At 34.4% G+C, this 7908-nt stretch overlaps 1 pseudogene; it reads left to right on the top strand.

Annotated features, from left to right (window-relative positions):
• On the top strand, window positions 2568-6443 carry LOC107612589 (annotated as a pseudogene).

Genomic DNA, 7908 nt, shown 5'->3' on the forward strand with positions numbered 1-7908 from the left:
GCCGCTGCTTCCTCTTCGCTGGCACGTCGTTTTCATCTTCCTCTTCCCCAGGTAGCTCGGCACGTCGTTTTCATCTTCGCTGGCTGCTCGGCGCGGAACCCAGGTTAGTGGCCCTGCTTTCAATTCTTCGCCTCCGCTTCTTCCTTTTAATTTCTGAATGTTCGGTCTTCTTCTTCGTTTGAAGTTCTGAAATTGTTGTTCAATTTTTGTTCCATTTTTCTTGTAATGTTTTGTAAATTGTAATTGTCTGCTGCTGATGGATCTGTCTTGTATTTGCTGGTTGCTGATGGCTGTAATTTTTTTTTTCAAATCTACTGATGGCTCGATGGCTCTTAATTTTTTTGTTCAAATTTACTGATGGCTTTGTTTGTAGTTGCTGGTTTTGCTGGGTGAAGGTTTAGTGTTTTGGAATGTTTTATAATGTGCTAATGTTTGTAATTGCTGGGTGAAGGTTTAGTGTTTTGTGATTATTGGTTAATGTTTTGGTTTAGTGTTCTCTCTTTTCCAGATTTCCCTTCTACCTGTATTTCTGCATGTTGCTGAATTGGTAATCAATAAATTTGCTTTTTTGCTGTAAATCGGGACTTTACTAGGATTTGTTAAATTTGTTGCTGTAACTTGAATTTGTTGCTTCCCAGTCACAGAATCAGAACAGAATGCTCAGTCAGTGCTTGATTGATTGGCTTTGCTCACTGATTGTATTTGATGATAAATTTTAAATTTGCACTGCCCATGTTACTGATTCACTGTTCTTTCAGTGCTTTTTGTTGTTGTTAATCATTGTGATGAGCTTTGTTAAAATTTGCACTGCCTATATTACTGAGTGTTTCTTCAGTGCTTTTTGTTGTTGTTAATCATTGTGATGAACTTTGTTAAAATTTGCACTGCCTATGTTACTGATTCACGGATTCGTCCCTCTCGTCATTATCATTGGCATGAACTCCGAACCAAAACCCCAACTCTCTGGATAAAATTGTAAGGAAAGCTGATTGGGACTTTTTCTTCTACTTAAGGTATGAATCAGAATGATGAGGCCAAGTTGTGAATACACAAGTGTCAACGGACTATAATATATATCGAGTTTGTGACATTAGAAGGGTGTAATAATAACAATAACGGAGTCATGTTATTTGAATATTGAGTTTTAACATTTAAACTCTCAGCTTCTCAGCCCTGTTTGATTCTTCATTTCAGGCAATTGAATCGAATCAACCAGGCCTTCCTTTTCTTTTTCTTTTAGTTGATTCTTAATTTTTCTAATATATGTAGCTTTCTGAATCAAGTGGATCAGATTATGTAGTTTTCTTGATTTGGGATATTTTCAGAGACGCATTAGAAGAGCTATTTTATTATTATGTTTGCTATAATAATATTCACATGTTCTGTATGCTTGTGATTGTTTCGGTGTTTACATTTTCTTTCCATGTCACTTGCTGTGGTTGTTCTTTGAGTTAAGGCTTTGTATGTGTGTGTGAGAATATGTGATAATGTTGAATGTTGTTGCATCTAATAGGAGTTCTTGGAGTACCCTCATCTTTGGTCCTTTATAATTTATTTATTATTTTATTCTAAAACGGTTTTTCCGGTTGAATCACCGGTTAGACCAGTTGGACCAATGAACCAGTGAACTAGTGACTAAAACGGTTTGATAACCAGTCCGGTTTTCAGAACCTTGATAATAACAAAAAAATTTGGATCCTCTAAATTTTGAATTTTCACTTTAGAAGGTAAAGTGTGATCTTTCACCCTTGAATGATTTCTCTCTCATATTTTCTCTTGGTCCCACCTATGAAATAAATGGTGAGAGATCACACTTTACCCTCTAAAGTGAAATTCAAAATTTAGAGGATCCAAATCCAATATGCAGAGTACACTAGGATTTTAAATAATTTAGCAAAACTTTTCAATCGGTTGCTTGCACTCAGGAAACTTCACTGTTTGATGTCCACATTAACTATCAATACGTCTATCTGAACCGTTAAAATAGTTTAATTTATATCTCAATGGATAAAATCAGAAATCCAAAAATGTGTAAGCATGCTTCAAATTTATGCAAATATTTTCCAAACTTTAACTGATATCCATGTTTTCCTTTTATTCTGCTTTTGTTTTTACTGCAAAGAAGGAAAAAGAAGAAATCTCAACCATAAATTGATCTCTAACAAGAAGAATTGGTTATATTTTAGCAAATCCATGACTGCATTTAGATTGGCTTCTAAAGCAACCCATATCAAAAGCTTATAAAACACTTATTTTTCTCAAGTAATTTATTGCCAAACATGCTCCAGAACAGGTTACAGATGAAAACGTATGAACAAATTCATTTATATATAGTTATATACACAATTATTCCCATAGATTTAAGGTTGATTGAAAACCGAAAGTTGCCAGAGGTGACAAATCACATATCTACGTGTTGAGAGTTGAGAGATCCCTCAACCTGATTCTTTATGCACACATTACCAACCACTTTTCTTTCCATTTCTTTATCCATTCATCTCTAACTCTTCCTTCTCTTGTTACCTGTCATTCCACACTTTAATACACACTTACTCTCGCTTTCTTAGGAGTTTTCACACTTCAGTGTTTTTGTCTTCTTCTTCTTCTTTGTTGGTTCACAAAGAAAACAATCGAAAATGGTGATCACCTCCGCTGTCACAGATCCTGAAGAACAAACACAAAGCTTGCACTCTACTTTTGCTTCCAGATATGTTCGTGACCCTATTCCCAGGTGTATATATATCTTAATATCTCCCCTTTATTTTTGCACTAGTAACAACTTCACACTCATTTCTTCACCAAATTCAACACTCATATGCTTAATTTTATATAATCTTTGTCATGATATCACTTCTCCACAAGTAATTTCTAATAATCTTAATTTTACAAATGATCAATATTAAAGTAATTTGGTGAAGGTTCAAGATGCCAGAGAAGTGTATACCAAAGGATGCAGCATATCAGATCATAAACGATGAGTTGATGTTGGATGGAACACCAAGGCTTAACTTGGCATCTTTTGTGACCACTTGGATGGAGCCTGAGTGTGATAAGCTCATCATGGCTTCGCTTAACAAGAACTACGTTGCCATGGATGAGTATCCTGTCACCACTGAGCTCCAGGTTTTCTCTGTTTCTTTCTTTCGTTCTTTATTTATTTATCACTTCACTTGATCATAAAAAACTAATTGGGGGTCATGTGAGATCTCTTCAATCATGAACAAGATTGTTGAATCATGGCTTAAATAGGTTTTTTGGCCTTATAGATTTTTTCTTTTGGTGGTTTTGGTAAAAAAAAAAAAAAGTATTCAGAAGTGAAATTAGTCCCTTCTGTCATCCAAAATTAAATAAATTTGGATATGATTACTTGTCTTTGAATCATAGGAACCATAGGTTTAGTTTACCATAAAATTGCTAAATTTTACATGGATCATAACCATATTTAAACCCTTAAGTTTTTATAATTTATAAATTTATTGAGGGAAAGTGATATTGAAAGAGCTTGATTATTTGATTGGTTTATTTTATTAGGCTGAGATTTTCGTTGGTTGGAGAATAGATCTATCAGTAACAAGTGTTGGAGAAAGGGGGATTTTTTTTATTTTTATTTTTTTATGTCAAAGCATAGACTAGAATAAAAAAGTTTCTTACATATGATAGATAGATTTTGGTTTTTATGATGTTTGCCCTAAAAAATTGGTGTTTCTGTTGGCAACTTTTTAGATCTCGTGTTTTCTGGTCAGAAAATGGAGTGAATTGCTATAACTGAAATAGCCACTGAATTCTGAATCTTATGTGAAGTAGTAACATTGAACTATTGAAAGCTGTGATATTATATATGTAAATAATTTATTAGCTGGTAGTTACAATTTAAACATGAGACATTGACAAGTATAATTTGTTCAATTGTGCAGAATAGGTGCGTTAATATGATAGTGCACCTATACCATGCTCCTATCGGTGATGATGAGGCTGCAGTTGGTGTGGGAACCGTCGGATCATCAGAGGCAATAATGTTGGCAGGTCTAGCTTTTAAAAGGAAATGGCAGGCAAAGAGAAAAGCAGAAGGCAAACCTTATGATAAGCCTAACATAGTTACCGGCGCTATTTGTGCAGGTCGATCTCAACTTCTATTTAGTCTTCGTCGCACGCTCCTATCATCGGATAGGAGATACATAGTCTGTGAATTAATTTTGAGATATGGTAGAAAGGAAGTGATTTAATTGATTTGTGGCGGCAGGTTTTGGAAGCTTTGTCCCTTTAGATATTGACATTTAATACTCTTTGAAATGTGCTACACAGGTTTGTTGGGAGAAGTTTGCACGGTATTTCGAGGTTGAGCTTAAGGAAGTGAAACTCACAGAAGGATACTATGTGATGGACCCTGTGAAAACAGTTGAAATGGTTGATGAGAACACCATCTGTGGTGGCAATTTTGGGGTCGACTCTGACCGGGGAGTTTGAGGATGTGAAGCTTATGAATGAGCTTCTTACTAAGAAGAATAAGAAGACAGGATGGAATACCCCGACTCATGTTGATGCTGCCAGCAGAGGGTTCATTGCTCCATTTCTCTACCCTGATCTTGAGTGGTATTTTCGCTTACCATTAGTGAAGAGCATCAATGTTAGTGGTCATAAGTATGGTCTTGTCTACCCCTGTGTCGGTTGGGTTGTTTGGAGGAGGAAAGATGACTTGCCAGAGGAACTTGTTTTTCACATAAACTATCTCGGATCGGATCAGCCAACATTTACCCTCAATTTCTCCAAAGGTAATGGATGAGTTGCCAAATTTTTGCAATTGATATATTTTTATCTTTAAGTAGTTGGCGGTTCATATGAAAATATGTTCACGAAGATAATAGCTAAGATGTGAATACGTGCTTATGGTAAACAGTTTAATCAAATATGTCAAAATACTTAACAGTTCTCGACTATCATCTTCATATAGTACTCACCCTTTAAGTATTCAGCTCGAGGAGCTATCAAAATCCAAGAGTTGTTTTCAGTATCTCTCTGCATGTGTCTGTCTAGAGACTAGAATCCATCAAATTTGAAGTGAGCTGAAACAATCTTGTCCCCACCTAGAATGTGAAGCTATGTCTCATTGAATGGTGTCCTTTCTTTCTGTAGCAATTATCTTTTTTAACAACACAACCCTGCTTTTGTTTGTTCTTCATTTTCTTTCGGCAGGCTCTAGTCAAATTATTGCTCAATTTTACCAATTTATACGGCTTGGCACTGAGGTAACTATAGTATTGTGTTTATTCTGAATTTTAATTATAAGCATGATAATTCCTTATATTTTAGGTTAATCCAGATAGCGAGGATATTACATGAAAGGTCTAAGATTACTCATAAGTTTCCCTGTGTTTACATAAATTGTTTTAAATGGAACGGACTTGTTAATATTGCTCAAGTATTTGAAGAGATTTAGCTTCCAATTTGTATGAATATAATAAAAGGGCAAGGATAAAGGCAAAATATAATAGGAAAATAATTGACGACTATAAAAATTCATTGAACAGTTGCCAACTTGCCACCATTCAACCACTAAACCAAAGTTTAAAAATTATAACTACATAGAGAATCACATAATCAACATCCTAGACAGAACTTCCCACATATTAGCCCCTTATTTCTTTACATATCTGCTTCATTGTGCAATATCTGTCTAACTTAAATACACATGGTTGTTTTTCTTGCTCTTGTAAAACAAAAGGGCTACAAAAATATCATGGAGAACTGCAGGGAGAACGCAAGAATTCTGAGGGAGGGAATCGAGAAAACGAGCCAGTTCAACATCGTCTCCAAGGACGCTGGCGTGCCGCTTGTCGCCTTCTCTTTGAAAGACAGCAGCCAACACAGTGTTTGAGGTGTCAGACCATCTGAGAAAATTCGGCTGGATAGTTCCGGCCTACACAATGCTGCCAGACACGCAGCACATTGCGGTCCTCCGGGTGGTGATCAGGGAGGATTTTAGCCGTGGATTGGTGGAGAGACTCGTGTCCGACATGGTGAAAGTTGTGGATCTCTTGAACACACTTCCAAGCCCTCTATCAACAAAAAAGGCACATGTGGTAGCTGTTGCTAATGAGACAAGTGAGAAGGCTAAGAAGAGTGAATTAGAGACTGAAAGAGATTGCCTTGTATTGGAAGAGGCTTGTGGATGGCAAAAGAGTTGGAGCATGTTAGGCATCTCATGAAATCTTTGATTTTTGGGGTGCCTTTGTGTGATGAGTTGTTTTTGTATATTTGCTTTTACCAGAACATTATGTGTGTGTAAGCATGTTGCTACGAGGTTGTGTCCTTCGGTATGTATATGTGTAGTGCTATAAAGCAATAAGCAATGCCAGTGCATGCTGGATCCTAATAACTATTGTTTTTCCCATAATGAATTGATGTAGAACATTTGCTTATTAAATATTTGTGAAGCTTTCGTGGCTGAGGCTTGTGTATCAGGGGTAAAATTTTTGTCTTAGATAGATATACCTATGACGTATGGATATGAACACGGGATATGTGGATGTATTTACAGTGTCCAAACGTGTTCGGAAAAAAATTTTTTATTCTTTATTAAAATTCTATTGGACACAAAAACACATCTATCAGACAAGTGTCAGAGTATTAGGTTATACTAGATTTGAATTCAATTCCACCAATAGCTGGGTTATGGTTGAAGAGTCTTCAAGTGTGTGTATGGAAAAAAATTATGAAGCGATGAAGTCTTCAAAGTGGAAGTGTTTTGCTAGGTGTTTTTTGCTATAGTACGATGAAATTATATGACAATGAACATTGATACGTGTATTATATAATTTACATTAATAAATATTTTTAATATTAATTTATTCTTCCAATTAATTATAAAAAATAAAATATTATTTTAATTAATTTTTTTGAATACAAAAAGACAGAAACAACTGCTCCGAATTTTGTTCATTCTATTATTTTTATGTACCCATTTTCAATAATTATTGTGAAATTATGCCTTTGTTGCTGCAGAAATTCTTGAGCAATGATAGAAGCTTGTGCAGCAAGTTTCTCAGCAATGTTAACAGAATCAAAATGAATTCTGCAATAATTAAGAATCTCAATTACAATAGTGGTCTGATCTGTTTTCTATACCAGCAGAATGTTTATCTCTCCAACTAACTCTAACTGCACTTCCAGCTCATCATGCTGACTGTACAAGTTAACCACCTTAACAAACTAACGGAAAAGGAAACTAACATAACTAACTAATAGAAAAGGAAACCATCAGAACAAGGAAATGTTTCTTCTAACTAATCACTTCTATCAACAATTATTCCACTTATGTGAATTCGACCCTTTTTTTTTTTACAACTACAAAATCATAAATAGTAAATTATTTTTAATAAATAAATTTTATTAATTTATGTGTGCAAATTTTGAAAAATGTTGATGCAAAATGTATAATTTGTGTACAAAATTTCGGTAAATATAAGTGTATATAAAATTATGGTAAATATAGGTGCAAATTAAATATTTTTTATGCACAAAATATTTGTAAATATGGGTGCAAATTTTTGCTGGCCAAGTACCGACAAAAAATATAATATTTGCTAGTTATGTAACATTACTCAAAGAAAAATGTGTATATCAAATATGACAAAAAAAGTGTTTAATTGGGAAAAAGATAAATTTGTGACAGATCAAAAAGTATTTACTAAATTTAAATATAATTTAATAATTTTATTAATGGGTTAAGTACGATTTTGGTCCCTAACGTAGAGGCTGAAAATTTATTTCGTCCTCGACTTTTTTTTCGCTACAAAATGGTCCCAAAGATTTCAATTTGTTTTAAAATCATCTTTTTTACCAATTTTTTATTTTTATTACCAAATTACCCCTCATTAAAAAAATTATAAAATAGAAAAAGAAAGAAAGCCT

Source organism: Arachis ipaensis, chromosome B08, assembly GCF_000816755.2.
Source record: "Arachis ipaensis cultivar K30076 chromosome B08, Araip1.1, whole genome shotgun sequence".
In the NCBI taxonomy this organism is placed as follows: domain Eukaryota; kingdom Viridiplantae; phylum Streptophyta; class Magnoliopsida; order Fabales; family Fabaceae; genus Arachis; species Arachis ipaensis.